The sequence below is a fragment of the Onychomys torridus genome, chromosome 21 (genome assembly GCF_903995425.1).
Source record: "Onychomys torridus chromosome 21, mOncTor1.1, whole genome shotgun sequence".
In the NCBI taxonomy this organism is placed as follows: Eukaryota; Metazoa; Chordata; class Mammalia; order Rodentia; family Cricetidae; genus Onychomys; species Onychomys torridus.
The window spans coordinates 4,806,791-4,827,580 of NC_050463.1; the positions used below are offsets into that span (position 1 = coordinate 4,806,791).

The 20,790-nt window shown below is 40.6% G+C and overlaps 1 protein-coding gene across 1 annotated transcript in view; it reads right to left on the bottom strand.

Moving 5' to 3' along the window:
- The window catches only part of LOC118571438 (zinc finger protein 260-like), a 65,207-nt gene that overhangs the window by 28,160 nt on the left and 16,257 nt on the right, over positions 1-20,790 (bottom strand). The window lies entirely within an intron of this gene.

A 20,790-nucleotide genomic window follows, 5' to 3' on the forward strand; every position in this document is an offset into this window, starting at 1 on the left:
AAAACAATTAACTAAAAGAAAAAAAAAGGTGGCATAAAATCAGGTACATTTAATAGCCAGTTGCTTGTTGAAATTATTCATCTATCTAGTAACTCACTAAAAAAACAAGAAATTATATCTAATGTGGTGGTATTGTGTTCCCCAAAATATTGTGCACCCTAATAAATTCATCTGTGGTCAGAGAACAGACAGCCACCAGATACAGAGCCAAAAATGGTGGCTAGAAAATGGGTCAGAGCAAGCCACAGCAGTAGCTGGGTGGTGGTGGTGCATGCCTTTAATCCCAGCACTTGGGAGGCAGAGCTAGATGGATCTCTGTGAGTTCAAGGTCACATTGGAAACAGCCAGGCATAGTGACACACGCCTTTAATCCCAGAAGGCAAGCCTTTAATCCCAGGAAGTGTTGGGACAAAGCAGAAAGATATATAAGGCGTGGAGACCAGAAACTAGCAGCATTTGGCTGGTTAAGCATTTAGGTCTTTGAGCAGCACTTCAGATGAGACATATTCGGATAAGGACCCAGAAGCATCCAGTCTGAGGAACCAGGATCAGCTGAGGAATGGGCAAGGTGAGGTAGCTGTGCCTTATTCTGTTTCTCTGATCTTCCAGCATTCACCCCAATAACTGGACACAGGTTTGATTTTATTAATAAGAACTTTTAAGATTCCTGCTACAATCTAAAAAATAGATCTTTAAGAAAAAGAAATTTTATAATCTTTTATTATTCAAATGTTTTTATGAAATTTAAATTTTGGTACAAAATAACAAAAAAATGAATGATAACAAACAACATAAACAAGCTTGGATGCATTTTCAAAAACAGGAGTAAATTGAAATCAAGAAAGTTTTAAAAATATTTCTTCTTGATAACATGATGGCCAAAAAAATGCAACCATAATTGTATGTTCTTAAATCTCCAGGGAAGCCAATGGGGAGTTATACCAAAAATTCAATCAATAAAAATAGATTATTGTAGTGAGTAGCTATTCCAGCTTTGATCTGGAAGTTCCAACCCCCACTGAGGCTTCGGTAACTATCACACCTACAAGGCAGGGCTGAGACAGGACCCTGAAGACCCGAGATCCAGATGGGCCAGCTCTCTTGGTTCCTTTACCCTGGACACTTGAGGTAGACCTAGCAGAGTTCTCCAGAGAACACCACCGGACTGCAATACACCTTTCCCAGACCCTGTTACCTATCCCTTCACTTGTAAGTTACCTCACAAAATTAACCTCCCTTTTAACTACGTGGAGTGGCATGAATAATTTCACCAATATCTGGCACTCATGTGGGACAAATTCCAAAGGCCTGGGTGGCTCCCACCCTCAGCTTCCTCCCTGGCTGGTGGGCACTTGAAGCTGCACTTCCTGCAGAGCTCCTTAAAACCAGGAAAAATCTACATGGTTTCATTCCTGAAAAGGAGTTAATCCGTTCTCAACTCCAAGGCAAGTTTAACACCCAGACCAATGAAAACACTGAGTGAGATGTTCCCCCTCCTCGAGTGCTGGCTCCCTGCCCTAGCCCGAGGTCCCCACAGATGCACTGTCCCCATTGGTACCCTACTTAGGCACAGAGAAGGCTTGGAGCCCTGCCTGATGGCAGACCTCCTGTCTGCAGAGGCAGAGAGGGGCTTAGAGAGGCCTGGAACTCTCCATGACCTGAAGATCCACAGAGTCACCTGAAGAACTGCCTACTGCCTCTCTCTGCTCACTCTGCCACCAGCCAAGGCATTCAACAGGACCTGCTTTGGAGCTATACTAATTTCTCCTGATGACTAAAAAGTGCAAGTACACCCACCCAAACCACTGAACGGTAGACAGGCAAAACAGCATCTTATTTCAAGTAAAAGTACTTGATAATTTTTACACCTTAAACTGACTAACGAATTTTTAGTAATTCTTGTAATATGGCTGACAACATTACCTCACAAAAACTTAAAAACCTTTTTGCCTGTATGATGAATAACATTTTCCTGGAAATATATGACCTTCCTAAGGCATATCTGGCCTGTACCATTCTGGCATTGATCATAATAATTCACACAGTGTATAAACACTAGTTTAATAATAAGAACAAAGATGTGTCATTATTGGGACTGATACAAGCTTTAAAAGTAATGAAAGCTTACAGAAAAATAGTCTCTCTCTAGAATCTGCTAACCAGGATTTACAGATTTTAAAAGATAATAAGAAGGCTTACATAAAACATTCTTTCTCTGGTTCTGCTAACCAGGATTTACAAAACAGGCTTATACCCAAAATTGATTTTATTGATAATAAATATGAATATTTAATGGATAGAACACTAACTCTCCAAAGTGAAGTTGTGGCTACTCAGACACTATATAAGGAAGAAAGATTATCATTAATTGATAAGATAAGGTCCATGGAATCATGTGTTTCTGAAGAACATAAAAACTTCCATGATTCCATGAGAAATCTGGAACCCCTTGCAAGAGAGGAGCTTCACTTCCTAGAACAGACCCTAGCTACTTATCTGCAAGCCCTGAAAGAAACTCTCAGTAAACAAGACAAGGAATCTAATAAGCAGAAGGGCAAGACAATACAGGTTGTAACATCTCCAAATGGCTCTCATACAATGGCTTATCCTGTCATCATCCATGAAAAGCCAGCAGATGACACACACTCTGAGCCACAAATGACATATACATTACAACTGATTTCAACAAGGGACTTTAAAAAGACAAAGGAAGCAATAGTTTTGTATGGGATACACTCCACATACATAAGATAGATGTTAAATTTGAGGTCTACCTCACATAGAGTCATTCCAGATTGACTGGCATCAGTTAATTTCAGCTATTCTAGAATATAGTCAGCAGTTACAGTGGAAAAGCTGGTTGAGAGAAGAGGCAAGAAACTTAGAACAACAAGGTAAACTCAGAGATTTTGTGATCTCCCAAGATCAAATACTTGGTGAGGGATGTGTCACTGACAGGAATGTAGAAGCCAGTTACAATGAGCATACAATATCCCTATGCCATACAGCAGCTCTAAATGCTTGAGAAAAAATTCCAGAACATGGAAAACCAACTGAGGTGTACACAAAGATATATCATGGGGCACACGAAACCTTCACTGATTTTTTACAAAGGCTGAACACAGCTATAACAAAAGCTGTGTCAGATAAAGAATTAAGAAAAGTATTAACTGAGTCCTTGGCACTTGACAATGCTAATGCAGAATGCAAAAGAATACTTACACCATTAAAGATCAGATCAGCTCCTTTGGAAGAATGGATTCAGTATACTAATGGTGTTGAATCTCTTAACTACAGTAATGAGGCTTGGATAGGAGAGACAAATCCCAGAGGTGAAAGAAGGCCCAGTGTTACCAAATGTTTTAAATGTAGTACACTAGGTCATATAAGTAAAAACTGTACATGGGATGCTCCTGGAGGTAATACTACTTCTAGAAATAGCCCAAACAGGAGACCCCAACCTCCTGGATTATGTAGAAGAGGTAGCACAGGCCACCATTGGACCAGTGAGTGCAGATCAAAAACAGATATACTCGGCAACACTTTACTGGTGGGAATGCCGCAGGGGGCCTCTTGCAGGCTCCTAAATCAAACGTGGTACAAACATTTCCAGCTACTGTGGAAGAAATTCCTCTCCAGGACAACTGAATAAACCAATGCCTAATGTAAACACTGATACTGCAATGGATGATAAAACAGCTCTGATAGGTGAATCACAATTTCCAAAGAACACAATAAAACAAATATTTTGTCAGACTTCCATAAATGAAGAAAGACCAGAGCTTTGAAATAGAATTAATAGCCTGGTGTTGGAGGGCCTGGTAGACACAGGTGTGGATGTGGCCCTAATGACACCAAAACCATGGCATCCGTATTGGCCTCTTTGTCCAACTTCTAGGGATTGGAACCCTAGCTCAGATAAAACAGAGTTCAAGATGGGTTGAATGCATAGGGTCAGAAGGACAGAGAGGAAGGCTGAAGACACATGTAGCAAATGTAGCAGTAAATCTTTGGGGCCGAGATCTGTTACAACAGTGGAATACCCAGATTAAAATTTCTACACTCTCAGAAAAGGAATACAGAATAATGAATGTTTCTAGGAATAATATCATAACATGCTATTAAAAAAAACAGTCACCAACCATTCAGGCTGTACACAAACAGAGCACAACTGCTGTTGAACTCTCAGAAGTACCAACTGCCTTACCTTTTATATGGCTAACTAAATAAACCTGTCTGGGTTGGACAATGACCTTTGACAAAAGAGAAGCTACAAGCTTTAGAACAGCTGGTTCAAGAGCAATCAAATGCTCAACACATTGAAGAATCTACCAGCCCTTGGAATTCCCCTGTACTTGTTATTTAAAAAAAAAAAAAGTCTGGAAATTGGAGAATGCTGACAGAACTGAGAGCTATTAATAAAGTAATTCATCCAATGTGCTCCCTACAGACTGGGATGCCCTTGCCCTCTCTGCTACCCAAAGAATGGCCTATAATAGTTATTGACTTAAAAGACTGTTTCTTTACCAAACTGTTACAAGAAAATGATAGAAAAATTTGCTTTCACAGTACCTAATTATACTGTGATGTCAATGGAGGTCCTCCCACAGGGAATGTTAAACAACCCTACCTTCTGCCAATACTTTGTACAAAAACCATTGGAGATAATTTGTGTAAAGTTTCCACAATCCATAGTTCTTTGCTTATAAAGCATGTTACAGGTATACCACACAATCCCACAGGCCAAGCAGTCATGGAAAGATCCAATCGAACTTTAAAGGATATGCTAAATAAACAGCAACAGGTAATAATGACTCCTAGAAATAGATTGCATGGTGCTTTATTAACCTTGAATTTTCTCAATGCTGATGAGAAAGGAACAACAGCTGCAGAGAGACATTGGATGACAGACAAAACTCCTGAGCTAAACCAACCGGTTTATTTCAAAGATGTGTTGACCTCAGAATGGAAACCTGGATATGTCCTACATTGGGGAAGGGGTTTTGCTTTTGTTTTTGCAGGAGAAGAAAAGCTATGGATACCAACAAAATTAATAAAAATTCGATTCAAACAGGAGAAACCCCTTGATGAGAAGTAAATGCTCATCCACCAATGTGACATCTCTACAAGTTGTAAGAAAAATTTAACAATCAAAGGTTGGGGTAGGGTTCTGTTTTTTTCTTTCAAGGATAATGGAAATAACGATCTTCTAGAAATCATAAGGCCTTGGATATCCGGATGTTTACAGCAGAAAGAATCTATTGTTACCAATCAACACAGGGTAAAATCTCACTGTCTAAACATCTATATCTCTATCAATCTAGAAAAGTTGTGGGTCAAATTCAATTATAAACCAAGCTGGCTTTGGAGATGGAATTGGTTCACTCCTTCTCTAAACCCTAGCATATTGCTAAAATAAAAGGTTCAGAGATTCTTCAGCCCCATATCAGAAGAGCCCTCTGGGGTGGGACAGAAGAAAACCAATAAAAAGGGACCATTGTCTTCAAGATTCTAATTCTCTTACTCTTGATTTTTCAGAATCCTTTCTTACATGTCATGTCATCTTTAAATCCAAACTTTCCATTTTGATAAAAAATAAGTTTTTCCAATAGCAATCTCTGAAGTCTCCAGAAGGAAGATGGGGGCCCAACAACAATAACTCTACCCAATCCAGAACGATGCCATGGTAATCATCATCCTACTATACACTTCCTGCCAGAATTTCAAACAATCTTACCCATTCCTCTGAGACTTGCTGTGGAATCTACAAGAAGTCTAACTAAGATTTAACTATCTGAGCTGTCTTACATTACCCAACAGAGATATCCTGTAAACAGCAGGAAGCAATTCTAAGAAAACGACGCCCCTTCTCCCTAAGGCTTCATATTTCTCAGTGTTATGGATGATGGTTATAGGGTTGGAGGTGGAAGAAAATATTAAACTCAGTATTCTCCTTAAGAAAAGAAAAAGTGACTCAAAAAAAGGGAAAAGAATAAATGGAATGGACAGGTATAAGTTATTATGCTAGATTATTGTATATACTAGTAAACTAATTTAGTAAAATAGCAGCCTTAGATAATTTGCACTGTTATGGATTCTTATATTTTGATACAAATGTATACTATTTTTATATTCCTGTTTAAGATAATTTGTATATTGCTATAAATACAGAAGTATATTTGTTATAATGTACATGTTTCTACTCTCATTTTAAATATTTGTATATTGATACAAATGTAAATTTATGTGTCATACTCTATGTATGTTCTACTTCTGTTTAGGATATTCTGTATAGTGATATATATTTAAGATTACTGTCATATTGCATACTGCACTATACATTCCTACCTCTGTTATAAATACCTTGTGTATTATCACAATTTTGAAATCATCGTCCTTTACCACACATTTGCTTATAAACTGTTTATCTTGTTTATATGAAGCCTTGGTCCTTACATTATTTAGGTAGATAAGACCTATGCTTGTCATCTCTATAGTTATGTTACTTAGATTATCCAGATTTACAGATACATAGGTCGGATGGACAGGTAATCTTCAAACACTTCATAGACCTAGAGAATATGGCATTTAAATAACTTAGAATTCTGTTGACATGAGAAACAATTGCTCCTGGCAACACCAATTTGATCCCAAGAGAACGTTGGGCTTCTAAGGCATTTCCATTTGGAAATTTGTCTTCTTGGCACAAAATGGCCTACTGGGCAAAGAACTGCCCTTGCCTCAACTGCTGACAATACGAGTGCTGACCTTCTAGACAAGTGGGACACAAGGAAAAGTGACTTCTGAACTCTGCCAAGACAGGGTAAGATGGTCTTTCAGAAGTCCTGCTTCTGAAAATGGTCTGTCAGATACTCTAGGCCTGTAGCCAATTTGATACACCAACAAGGTTGAGAAACATTAGGTGACTGTCCATGCTGCCAGCTGTCTCTGTCTACTCTTGCAAGATTCCCAAAAGTTGCTTGCATTCATCTTCCATTTCTCAGGTACCATTATATATCTTCTCAGGTATTTGATGGGATTGAAGACTAGCAGTTATAGTTACAACTTAGAATGTATATAATATCTTAGATAGAACATATAAAGTATTAGATTCAGGTTCTTTAGGATAGGACACCTTTTGGAATGATCTTTGTAACACACTATTTACCTTCGCTCTAGACTTCTCTGCATTTTAGTTCCTATGTGTTTCTTGCTTGATATTGTTCCCATTGGTTGTAGTTCCATCTTATCTAGGTCATTATCCCTCCTTACTCCTGGACAATATTTGATAACCATTCCTTTGTATATATCTTATATTAGGTTAGAACCTTCTTATTTAGACAAAAGGGTGAGTGTAGTGGGTAGCCATTCCAGCTTTAATCTGGAAGTTCCAAACCCCATTGAGGCTTCAGTAACTGTCACGCCTACAAGGCAGGGCTGAGAGAGGTCCCTGAAGACCTGAGATTTGAATGGGCCAGCTCTCTTGGCTCCAAGCAGAGTTCTCTAGAGAACACCGCCAGACTGCGCCACACCTTTCCCAGACCCTGTTACCTATCCCTTCACTTGTAAACTTACCCCCAAAAAATAAACATCCCTTTTAACTACATGGAGTAGCCTTAATAATTTCACCAATAGATTATTTGGAAGTTTTTCATCAAAAATTAATTTTATTGACTATACCAGCTTGCAAGTAGACATGGACTCTGATTCTTACACAGGTCCCTATGCATTTGCAACTCCACAACAAAAGCCAGGACTTTATGAGGACATTCATTCCCTTGTCTCATTCTCCTTCCCACTGACCTGCATTCCTGTGTTCCCAGCACTGAGTGGCACAGGCAGTTTGAGGTGTTCAAAGCAACTCTCAATGACAAGGCATGTCTGGCCTAATGGGCTGGGTTGTTTGGTGTCAACTTGATACATGCTGAAATCACCTAGGAACTGGGAACCTATATTGAAAAAGAATCCCTCTGCATGATCAGGTAGTAAGGAGGATTGTAAGGCATTTTCTTAATTAGTGATTGATAGGGAACAGCCAGTTCATTCAGTGGGGCTATCTCAAACCTAGTGTTCCTGTGTTCTATATAAAAGTAGCCTGGGCAGGTCATGGGGAACAATAGAATAAGGAGCACCCTCCATGGCCTCTGCATCAGCTCCTTCCTCCATGTCTCTGCCCTGTTTGAGTTCCTGTCCTGACTTCCTTTGATGATGAACAGTGATATGGAAGTTTAAGCCAGATAAATAGTTTCTTCCTCAAATTGTTTTTTGTCATAGTGTTTCATCAAAGCAAAAGAAACCAAACTAAGACACGTACCTGACAACTTGCTCTAGAAATAGATAGATAGATAACCATTTGTGAAAATTTTTTAAAAGTTCTTAATAATTGGGAGACATGCAGAAATAGAGAAGGAAACACAGATGACTGACTTATGTACAAAAATAAAATAAGAGAGATGATGTGGTGAATTGAATGATAATGGCCTCTATTACAACATAGGTTGGAAAGCTTAGTCATCAGCAAATGATGCTACTAAAGAGGAATTAGGAAGTGAGGTGTGGTTGGCATAGGTGTGGTCTTGGGGGAGCAAGTCTATCACTGGGGGTGAGCTTTGAGGTTCAAAGGTCCAAAGCCAGGCCCACTGCCTTTCTCTTTTCCTGCTGCATGTGGATCTGGATATAGAACTACCAGCTACCATGTCTGCCTGGGTGCTGCCATGCTCCCCACCATGATGATAATAGAATAAACGTCTGAAACTGTAATGAAATGCTTTCCTTTAAAATACTTGCCTTAGTCATGCTGTCTCTTCACAGCAATAGAACACTAGCTGAGACAAAAACTGGTGCCAGAGAGCAGGGTACAGCTGTGACAGGTCAGACCATGCTGCTTGTTGGTGGATGGTGGACTTTGAGACTTTATATTTGGAAAGTGGCTGAATGTTTAAATAGGGCTTATTGGGCCTCATTAGAAAGAGCTTGGAGGCAGTGGTGCAGAGAGAAATGTAGACAATGATGGTTTTGCTCAGGAAGTTTTAGAAGAGAATATTAGTAAGTGACATAGAGACCATTCCAGTGGTATTTTGGCAAAAAAATTGGCTGTGTTTTGCTTTACTTTCTGAAGGAGAGTAAATAGAAGAGGTTTAGATTAATGGCATTGAGAAAAAATTTTAACACAGACTAGTATTGACTCTACAGAGTAGTTATTAGTGATCACTCTTTTTATTTTATTTTATCTTATTTATTTATGTATGTATTTATTTATTTTGGTCTTTTGAGACTGGGTTTCTCTGTGTAGTTCTGGTGCTTGTCCTGGATCTCACTCTGTAGACCAGGCTGGCCTTAAACTCACAGAGATCCACCTGGCTCTGCCTCCAGAGTGCTGTTTTTTTTCTTGTTCCATACCAAGTGGCTATTCTGACATGAGACAGAGATTTTGGATTTTCCTTTAAGAAGACTGTATGTATTTAGAGGTGAGAGCCACAATGCAACTCCAAAGCCAACTTTAATATTTAGTTGAATCAGGACCACATAGAGACCATTTGCGACTTACATCTGTAGAGAACAGTAAAGACAACCTTTTGAAATCCACCATGGCAGGAAGAAAGAAGGGAGGGCCTACTCAGGCTGTTCCATCTGCAACCCACTTTGGATGGTTGTCCTGTGTGAAGGAGTAGCCAGTCAGGCAAGATGGTGTCATGGGTACCAGTGCTACTCTGGAGCTGCAAGCCAGGATTTCAGGCTGGTCACCTGGAAGCAGGTGATAACACTTGGACAATTGATTCTTTTTCATGGGACATCTTCTCTTCAGATATTTCACTTGTCTAGTGGTCTTTGCTTTCCTTGTTGGATGCTTTTATTCTCCTGGAAAGATAAAAGGGAAACCATGCCCCAATCTAACTCTAGGGCCTCCCTTTTTCAGCAGGTCATATCTTTCCTACGGCAAAACGGTTTTGGGCAACTGAAAAAGTATTATCTTTTTTTTTTTTTAAATTTCAAAAATTTCTTTTTGCAACCTTGAAACTAAATATACCTTAGTATGTGTGGATAAATATATATATATATATTTATATATATATATTCCAATTTCTCTTTAATATACAAATTCAAGGTCTAAGTGTATTTATTTTAAGATCACAAAGGACATTTGGTTGCCAGATTTTTCTTTGGGCCACCAGCTCATAAAAATCAACATGCAGAAACCTTAGGCTTGTGTCTAACTTGCTCTTATAACTTATATGAACCTCTTTTTATCCATCTATGTGATGTTGCCACATCACCTGTAGCTGTTATCTCTCCTCCTGCATGTCTCCCTTCTTCCTGTCTGGCTGGAGACCCCATCTTTCTTCTTCCATAAGACCTCTCTCCCCCCAGAAGTCCTGCCTAACTCATTCCTGAGTACCTAAGGGCCATTCAGTTTTTTATTAAACTCAAACTGATACCACTACAATCAGGAACAAGACAAGGCTGTCCACTCTCCCCATATTTATTCAATATAGTACTAGAAGTTCTAGCTAGAGCAATAAGACAACAAAAAGAGATCAAAGAGATACAAATTGGAAAGGAAGAAGTCAAACTTTCACTATTTGCAGATGATATGATAGTATACATAAGTGTCCCCAAAAATTCTACCAGGAAACTCCTATAGCTGATAAACTCCTTCAGTAAAGTGGCAGGATACAAGATCAACTCAAAAAAATCAGTAGCCCTCCTATACACAAATGATAAAAGGGCTGAGAAAGAAGTCAGAGAAACATCACCCTTTACAATAGCCACAAATAATATAAAATAACTTGGGATTAACACTAATTAAAGAAGTGAAGGACCTTTTCGATAAAAATTTAAATCTCTAAAGAAAGAAATTGAAGAAGATACCAGAAAATGGAAGGATATCCCATGCTCATGGAAAGATAGGATTAACATAGTAAAAATGGCAATCTTACCAAAAACAATCTACAGATTCAATGCAATCCCCATCAAAATACCAACACAATTCTTCACAGACTTGGAAAGAACAATACTCAACTTCATATGGAAAAACAAAAGACCCAGGATAGCTAAAAGAATTCTGCATGATAAAGCAACCTCTGGAGGCATCACGATCCCTGACCTCAAGCTCTACTATAGACCTATAGTAATAAAAACAGCCTGGTACTGGTATAAAAACCGACATATGGACCAATGGAATCGAATTGAAGACCCTGACACACACATATGGACACCTGATTTTTGACAAAGAAGCCAAAACTATACAACGTAAAAAAGAAAGTATCTTCAACAAATGGTGATGGCATAACTGGATGTCAACACGTAAAAGTTTACAAATAGATCCACATCTGTCACCATGCACAAAACTCAAGTCCAAGTGGATCAAAGACCTCAACATAAATCCAGTTACACTGAACTTGATAGAAGAGAAAGCAGGAAGTACTCTTGTACACATTGGCACAGAAGATCACTCCCTAAATATAACACCAGTAGCTCAGACACTGAGAACAACATTTAATAAATGGGACCTCTTGAAACTGAGAAGCTTTTGCAGGGCAAAAGACATGGTCAGTAAGACAAAAAGACAGCCTACAGACTGAGAAAAGACCTTCACCAACACCACATCTGAGAGAGGATTGATCACCAAAGTATATAAAAAAAACTCAAGAAACTAGACATCAAAATACTGAACAATCCAATTAAAAAATGGACTAAAGAGCTAAACAGAAAATTCTCAAAAGAAGAATCTCAAATGGCTGAAAGACATTTAAGGAAATGCTCAACATCCTTAGCCATTAGAGAAATGCAAATCAAAATGACTCTGAGATACCACCTTTCACCTGTCAGAATGGCTATGATCAAAAACACTAATGACAGTCAATGTTGGAGAGGATGCGGAGCAAAGGGAACACTCCTCCACTGTTGATGGGAATGCAAACTTGTACAACCACTCTGGAAATCAGTATGGTGGTTTCTCAGAAAATTGGGAATTGATCTACCTCAAGACCCAGCCATACCACTCTAGGGCATATACCCAAAAAAGGCTCAATCATACCAGAAGGACACATGCTCAAATCTGTTCATAGCAGCATTATCTGTAATAGCCAGAACCTAGAAACAACCTAGATGCCCTTCAACTGAAGAATGGATTAAGAAAATGTGGTACATATATACAATGGAGTACTACTCAGCAGAGAAAAAACAATGGCATCATGAGGTTTGCAGGCAAATGGATGGATCTAGAAAAAAAATCATCCCGAGTGAGGTAACCCAGACTCAGAAAGACAAACATGGTATATACTCACTCATAGGTGGATACGAGATATAAAGCAAAGAATGACTAGACTGCTACTCACAACTCCAGGGAGGCTATGTATTGCCCAATGACAGAGAAATAGATGAGATCTACATGAGCAAACTAGACGTGAGGGGGAAGGGCAGGGGGAAAGAGAGCTTAGGGGAGTGGGAGATCCCAGCTGGATCAAGAACAGAGAGGGAGAACAAGGAAAGAGAGATCATGATTAATGAAGACCCCATTGGAATAGGAAGAAGCAAAGTGCTACAGAGGTCCCCAGAAATCCACAAAGACACCTCCACAATAGACTACTGGCAATGGTCGAAAGAAAGCCCAAACTGACCTACTCTGGTGATCAGATGGCCGAACACCCTAACTGTCATGATAGAACTCTCATCCAGTGACTGACGGAAGCAGATGCAGAGATCCACGGCCAACCCCAGGTGGAGCTCCAGGAGTCCAATCGGTGAGAAAAAGAGGAGGGATTGTATGAGCGAGAGATATTGAAACCATGATTGGAAAAAGCACAGGGACAAATAATCAAACTAGTGGAAACACATGAACTATGAACCAATAGCTGAGGAGCTCCCAACTGGATCAGGCCCTCTGGATAAGTGAGATAGTCATTAGCTTGAACTATTTAGGAGGCCCCCAGGCAGTAGGACCAGAACCTGTCCTTAGTGCATTAGCTAGCTTTTTGGAACCTAGGGCCTATGCTGGGACACATTGCTCAGCCTAAGTGAAGTGAGGAGGGGACTGGACCTGTCTCAACTGAATCTACCAGGCTGAGCTGAATCTCCAGGGGAGTCCTTGCCTTGGAGAAGGTGGGAATGGGGGGTTGGACTGGGGGAAGGTCAGGGGTGGTTGGGAGGACAGGAGAATCCATGGCTGATATGTAAAATTAAATTAATTATAAATTTTTTTAAAAATTAAAATTAAAAAAAGTGTGGTACATATACACAATGAAGTACTACTCAGCAGGGAAAAACAATGACAGCATGAAATTTGCAGGCAAATGGATGGAACTAGAAAATATCATCCTGAGTGAGGTAACCCAAACACAAAAGGACAAACATGGTATGTACTTACTCATAAGTGGATTCTAGATATAAAGCAAAGAACAATCAGACTGCAACCTACAGATCCAGGGAGGCTACATAGCAGGAGGGACCCTAGAATGACTGTGGCTTATAAAAAGTTTTGGTTTTACTCAATCACTGGACAAGCTTCAATGAAACATTTCACTATTAGGATAAGAATTTGTACTTTTTTTTTTTTTTTTTTTGGTTTCTTGAGACAGGGTTTCTCTGTGTAGCTTTGTGCCTTTCCTGGATCTCGCTCTGTAGACTAGGCTGGCCTCGAACTCACAAAGATCTGCCTCCCAAGCGCTGGGATTAAAGGCGTGAGCCACCACCGCCCAGCTAAGAATTTGTACTTATCAAGCTGATAATAGAAAGAAAAATTTAAAAAAAAAAAGTATACAAAATAAGATCCAAAAAAAAAAAAAAAAAAAAAACCCTCTCTTGTTCCCCAGACCTCCCCAACTAAAACTTAAGCATCTGGAGAGCAAGGCTCCTGACACCACAGGCAAAAGTGTCATCTGTAGCATTCAAGGTGTGCCAGGGAAAAGATAAAGCCCAAAACCACAATTGCCAAGTTCTGGCACTAGCTGACTCCCGAATGCTGTTGAGTCCCTGTTCTAAGTGTGGAAAAAGGCCATGGGCTAGCAAGGGCCCTGCCAGGCCATCAACAGCCTTGTTGAAAGTGCCACCTAGAAAGACAACCAGTCAGCTGACTGTGCCCAGGCACCAAGATGGCATGGAACATCAAGCTAAGAGCTCCAGCAGACCTAGGACTGGTTACAGGCTTGCAGGGAACCCAGAACACAGCATGGAAGTGATCCGTTTCTTTCCTTCTGGATTCCAGAGCTACTGACTCAGTCCTGGGAATTTTGGGGTCTCACCTCTCCTTGTTTCCCTATTGTCAGGGAAGGGAGGACAGCCTTACCCACCTCACCAGATTTAATTGTACTTTCAGGGTTACTTAATGAGAAAAGATTTCCAGCTAAGATAGGAGTTTTCATTTCATTGCCTCACTCCAGACTCACCCGGCTGTGATACAGGGTCCTGATCTTTGCCTTGTCCCTAATTCCAAAGAAATAAGTTCTCATGCACCACAAGCTTCTCTCTTCCCAGTTCCCTATTCTAACTCACTGTTCAGCTAATGGTACAGAATCACCACAGAACTGAAGTCTAGAGACCAAGTAAGAAACTGTAACAGCTAAAAGGTATTTGCACCCCCAGTCCCAAACAGACTTTAATCTGGGCTCTCTAAAAACAGACTTTACCCTTTTCTCTTTCCGCTCTCTTCCCTCCACACAGTCTCTCTCTCTCTCTCTCTCTCTCTCTCTCTCTCTCTCTCTCTCTCTCTCTTCCCTCTCTCCCTCTCTCTCCCAATAAAGCTCTAAAAGGTAAGTATGGTTCGTGACTTTCCTCCAGCACTCTCCTCTGTGGGCATGGCCAGCCACGAGCACCACCGCCTTAACCAACATTTGGTGCCATGATGGCCAGGCAAGAGCAACGCCAATTTAACCAACATTTGGTGCCATTCAGAGCCCCTCCCCCCAGCAAGACGGCAAGCCCAAGCAAGTCTCTCGCCTCCCCTGGACCCCTATACAACTACCCTGCTACCGCCACAATTCTTCACAGTGAGTCTGCCGTTCTCGGGGCTGTAGTCTGAGCTATATTCTTTGCAACAGACACCCCAGGGGTTGTCCTCGGGCTGTGCTGGCAACGGCAGGCACATTTTTGCTCCTGACAAGGAGATAAATGTTGTCTTGGGTCTACCAGGTGGACCAACAGCAGTGTAGCCACAGTTCTCACGTTCCCTTGATGAAGGGGAGGGGGACTTGAACTGATTCTTAGATCTCTCTCCACTCTCGGGGACGCCCAAGATTGGAGTCTGATCCCAGTTTGTTATTTTAATTTTTTATTTTTCTCTCAGCTACAACCACGAGAGAAAGGGGGAGATACATTTACCACCTACATTGGCGGATAAGGGCAGACACCAGTATACCTGGCCACATAACAGTGTAGCGGGTACTTCAGCCAGCGAATGGGCAAATAAGAGTTACTTTATCCCCAAGCTTTCTGCTAAAGCTCTAAACCCTTCTCCTTCCCACTTCTGCATCTGCCACGTGCAACCTTTTCTCTCTGACTCCCTCTGGCAGTGGGCGGGCTAAAGTGTGCGGGCTTGGGCGGCTTCTAAGACTCTCGCTCTAACTCACCTTAACTCCACCCACTCATTTTCAAACTGCCTTGAGAATCACATACAGGTCTGAAAGCAGCTAAGATCCATACAAATAAGTTTACAGTAGTCAAGATGGCTCCTAAACCAAAATATCAGTTATAGCCTCAGACAAGTCTTCCAAAAGGATCGGTTTACAGTCTGCCTACTGGCAGATCTTCCAAAAGCTGTCCTTAAGCCACCAATCATCAGAAAAAAAATCCAAGACACGGAGCAAAATCTGTCTCTTGTTCTCCACACCCTCCCAACTAAAACTTAAGCATCTGGAGAACAAGGCTCCTGACCCCACAGGCAAAAGAGTCATCTGTGGCATTTAAGGTGTACCAAGGAAGAGATAAAAGCCCAAAACCACAATTGCCAAGTGCTGGCACTCGCTGACTCCCAAAAGCTGTTGGGTCCCTGTTTTAAGTGAGAAAAAGGCCACAGGCTAGCGAATGCCCTGCCAGGCCATCAACAGCCTTGTAAAAAGTGCCGCCTAGAAAGACAACCAGTCAGCTGACTGCCCCCAGGCACCAAGACGCATGGGTACACCAAGCTAAGACCTCCAACAGACCTAGACATGGCAGGGAACCCAGAACGCAGCAGGGAAGCAATCCGTTTCTTTCCTTCTGGACACCAGAGCCACTGACTGAATCCTGGGAGTTTTAGGATGTCACTTCTCCTTTCTATTGTTGGGTTTAATTGCACTTTCAGAGTTACTTAATAAAAAAGATTTCCAACTAAGATAAGAGCTCATTGTCTCACTTCAAAGTTACTGCCTGTGTTTCTCACATGCATAGAGACAGGGCTCTGATCTTTGCCTTGTCCCTAATTCCAAAAAAAATAAATTCTCATGTACCATAAGCTTTTCTCTTCCCAGTTCCCTGTTCTAACTCACTGTTCAGCTAATGGTACAAGATCACCACAGAGCCGGAGTCCAAAGATCATCAAGTAAGAAACTGTAACAGCTAAAAAGTATTTATACCTCCAGACCCAAAAGTGTCTGGGTGCTACAAAAAAAGACTTTAATGTAAACATCTATTACTATGAGATGCTTTAAAATAATCTGTCTCTGATAAAGCTTAACATGTTTCAAAATCCATCTGGATAGGCTGGATCTACCAACATAAATAATGATTGTTTTCTCCCTAAGCTTTTTCTATGTCACCAGCATCTTGTCAGACAGAAGGTTCCCAGCCACAGCCAAGAGGGATACATGTCTCCAGAACAAACAGATGACAGACAGCATTCCACGTCTGTCTACCTCAGAAGACTCTCCTCCATTCCCCCAAGAGCCAACCGATGTCCAAAAATCAGCTGGAAGCAGTTTTTGAGAGGAACGACGTCCCTATTCCCATCTACCTGCCCCCCTTTTTTTTTTTTTTTAATAATAAGTGAAAGTCTGGGATGTAAGGATTCTGTCCTTAATTACATCATCAGCCTGGAATGGCAGCCCAGCCTAAAAAAGGGGGTGGGCCCTCTGTGTGTCTCCTTTTCTCTTTCCACTCTCTTCCCTCCACACGGTCAGTTTCTCTCTCTCTCTCTCTCTCTCTCTCTCTCTCGCTCTCGCTCTCGCTCTCGCTCTCGCTCTCTCCCTCTCTCTTCCAATAAAGCTCCAAAAGGTTAAAAAAAAAAAACAGACTTTAATAAAAACATCTATTACTGTGAAATGCTTTTAACAATTGATCCCATCTCCTAGATACCAAACTAGTAAAGGAAACAGGTGCCTTAAAATAATCTCTCTCTGATAAAGCTTAACATGTTCCAATCTGTCTCTCCCATTAACACTAACCAATATAAGCAGAGTACTAAACACCACATATGGTCACTAATCTTCTCATGGCTGCTTCTTAACATGTTCAAAATTTTTCCCAAGCTCCAGAAACCATCTTAAATCCATCTGGACAGGTTGGACCTACTTCACACTTTTCCTGTCTCACCAGCATCCTGTCAGATACAAAAGCAGCCAAAGTGCCAAGCAAAGAACCATGCATGGCTCCAGGACAGACAGCCCATCATCCAACAACACCTGTCTACCTCAGAAGACACCCCCTTTCCTATTCCCCCCAAGAGCCAACCGAATGCCCTCCAAGTCAGCCCCATTCCCATCTACTTGCTGTTTTATGATAAGCAAAAGTCTGGAATGTAAGGATTCTGTATATGTGCAGATCAGGGGTACAGTGATATTTTATTTGTATTGAAATGTGATTTTTATTGGTATGTTAATAAAGTTGCCTTGGGGTCAGAGCAAGCCATAGCAGAAGCTGAGCAGTGGTGGTGCATGCCTTTAATCCCAGCACTTGAGAGGCAGAGCTAGGCAGATCTCTGTGTGTTCAAGGATACAGCCAGCATGGCAACACACGCCTTTAATCTCAATACCAACCATAGAAGACCTGGAGGTCTGTACAGACAGGCAGTGACGAGGAGGTCATGTGGCTGGGTTTACAACCAATGAGAAAGCAGAACAGAAAGTCTATAAAAAGAAAAAACACACAGAAGTAGGTCTCTTGTGGAGATGAAACACAGCAGAAGCAGTGAAGGGTAAGGTTTTCAGCTCTTGCTCTGACCTCGTGGCTTTTAACTCTGCAATTGGATCTGTGTAAGACAGTTACATCTACAGAGGGGTCTTGTCTGGTGCCTTTTTATGTCATCAGCAGACGACTAAGTCGCAGCCTAAAAGCTGGACGAGCACCGGAGTCAGGCTGCTGGCAGGTGAGGGACCTGTTCCAAGGAGAGGAATGGGTAGGAATCAACATACAGAGAAATGAAGATGAGGATGAGGCAAAAGGAGCTTAGTTAAAACTAGGATAGGGTGGGAGGAGAAGGGACAGAGAGGAGCTAAGTATAAGAAAAGAATTGAAGCTGTATAGATAGAATCTTGAATAAGGAAAATAAAATGAAAGGATTAAAGAGTTTTGTGTGCATAGATTCATTCAATATCATCAAAGATTAGATTATCAGCTGGTCATAGATTCTTCCCAGAACCTGACAGTGGGCTTTTGAGGGCCTGGACCCCCAAAAACCTCAATAATAAGGATTTCCCGATATATTTGGTTCTACATTTTCCTTATTTTTCAGTGTTAGGATAAACTTTCTCCTTTTTTAAGTGTATAATCTATCATTTGTATTGATTTCCTAAATGTGTTCCACAGCAAATTTTAATATTCTAATCTTAATTAAACATGATGCCAATTTGCCCATTATTTCATTATTTTCAGACATTTTCTCTGTCTTGCTCTTATGAAATACATAAAATTTCATGTCTTTGCTAAGATTTGCTGAGTGATACCATTTCCATTCATGCCTCCCATGACCCGCTATCTTTGCCATTTACCTGCCAGTGAGTGCTTTTCCATTTTGATTGCCATATAGCTATGCTACTGCACAGGCCCCATGAACTGCAGATGTTCCTTTGACCTTCCTTAGCTGTTTGTCTTATAGCCAATTGTGATTCACCGATTTTGTGGTATCTCCTCCTCAAACTTGGCCATTCCATCCCAAGTCAAGAGGTTGGCACTTTCCATTAGTTTGGCATCCATCAAGGTTGATGAGCCATCAGTAAACCATGCCTTAGCCAAATAATTTGACCATTCTGCAGTTCAATAGTTGCTTCTCTTGGAGGAGGGGTGAGCACGATAGACAACTGAGCTGTCTCTTCAGTGCTAACCATATCCTGGCCACTAAGGAATTCTGATATGTACCATTTCCACTGTAATACCTTTCCTTCCATGTTAAGGACTCTGACTTTGAAGAGATCCAATCCATCATTGTAAGGGGTGCCCAGATCACCATAGGACAGATGTCATTCACTATCAGTTTCTCCATGTCTCATAAAATGTCCAGATTTGTTTCTCAAAGAGAGGATATATATTCTCCTTATACAGAAAGCATTTGCAATAAAATCCAAAAGGCAAATGTAGATAGACTCCTTTTTGCTTTATGAAGAATTCCTAGTTTCCAATTCACCAATAAACATGATATCCATAATTAGGGTATTATCTGGTTCAATAATGGTCACAGCTGCATGCACAGAGAAGAGGTTAATGGCAGCCGCAAAAACTCTTTGTGTGGTTATATTTTAATTGTGCTGAAATGTGATATTTTATTTGTTCTTTAATAAATAAAGCTTGCCTGGAGATCAAAGAAAATAGCAAGCTATTTTAAGTAAACAAAGAAGTTGGGCAACAGTAGCACACGCCCTTAATCCTATCTTTTGGCAGGCAAAAGTTCAAGGTCACACTGGAAACAGAGCCAGGTGTAGTGGCACACGTTTTAAATTCCAAAACTAGTTAACCATGGAAGTCTGGAAGACTGTACAGACAGACAAGAAGTGACAGAGCTGAGTAGGAAGAGGAAGTGATGTAGCTGAACAGAGAGAACAAATCAGATGGCAGAACAGCAAGACATATAGACATGGGTAGATAGGAAGTAACTCAAATTTGGGAAGCTGCAGAGTTGGTGAGGTAAGGTTGGCTGGTGGCTTTCCCTATTTTCCTTAACTATTTAAGGCTTTCACCCCTATATTTTGCTGCTGTTTTTTAATCTAATAAGACCATTTAGAAATTCGTCTACATCTTTGCTCCTGTCCCATTTGATATCAGCTGCCTTTCTAGTAATTCTAGGGTTTATTACAATGTCCTATAAATATGTTATCTGATTTCTCTAGTGTGCATGCATACCAATTAGGAGTGGTAGGAGTTTTGTCCCTGGGTAGTGGGATTAAAGGTGTGAACCACCACGTTTAGAATTTAGAAAACAAGTTATATACATTTGTCTGTCTCTGCAGGGATGAAAAGCATAGGCTACGACTACTCTGCTCAAATATCTTATCTTAGCTCCAAATCACTCCAACAATTAAGAGATTTAGAAAACAAGTTTGAACTGTAGTAACCCTTTGAATTTACTTCCAAAATTTTAAATCTCTTCACTCTGAGTTTAACAGCAAACACTACAAAAGAAATATCCTTTTTATTTGAGAAAACTCAAAAGCTCATGTCCAAAATGCTGTGGGCGACATGACAATCTACACTCTAACATTGTAACATTGAAATAACACATGTGGTGTAAGACAACCCATGTTTCATTTCATGCCAGTAAGGCATGTGTGCCTTGGGTAAATTATCATTTAAAAATATTATTGTTTATTTTTATTTTTTTCTTGCCTGATTAAATAAAAGGTATTTATTAGCCTTTATAAGTTAGTTTAGCTTGAATGAGCAAATTGTCTA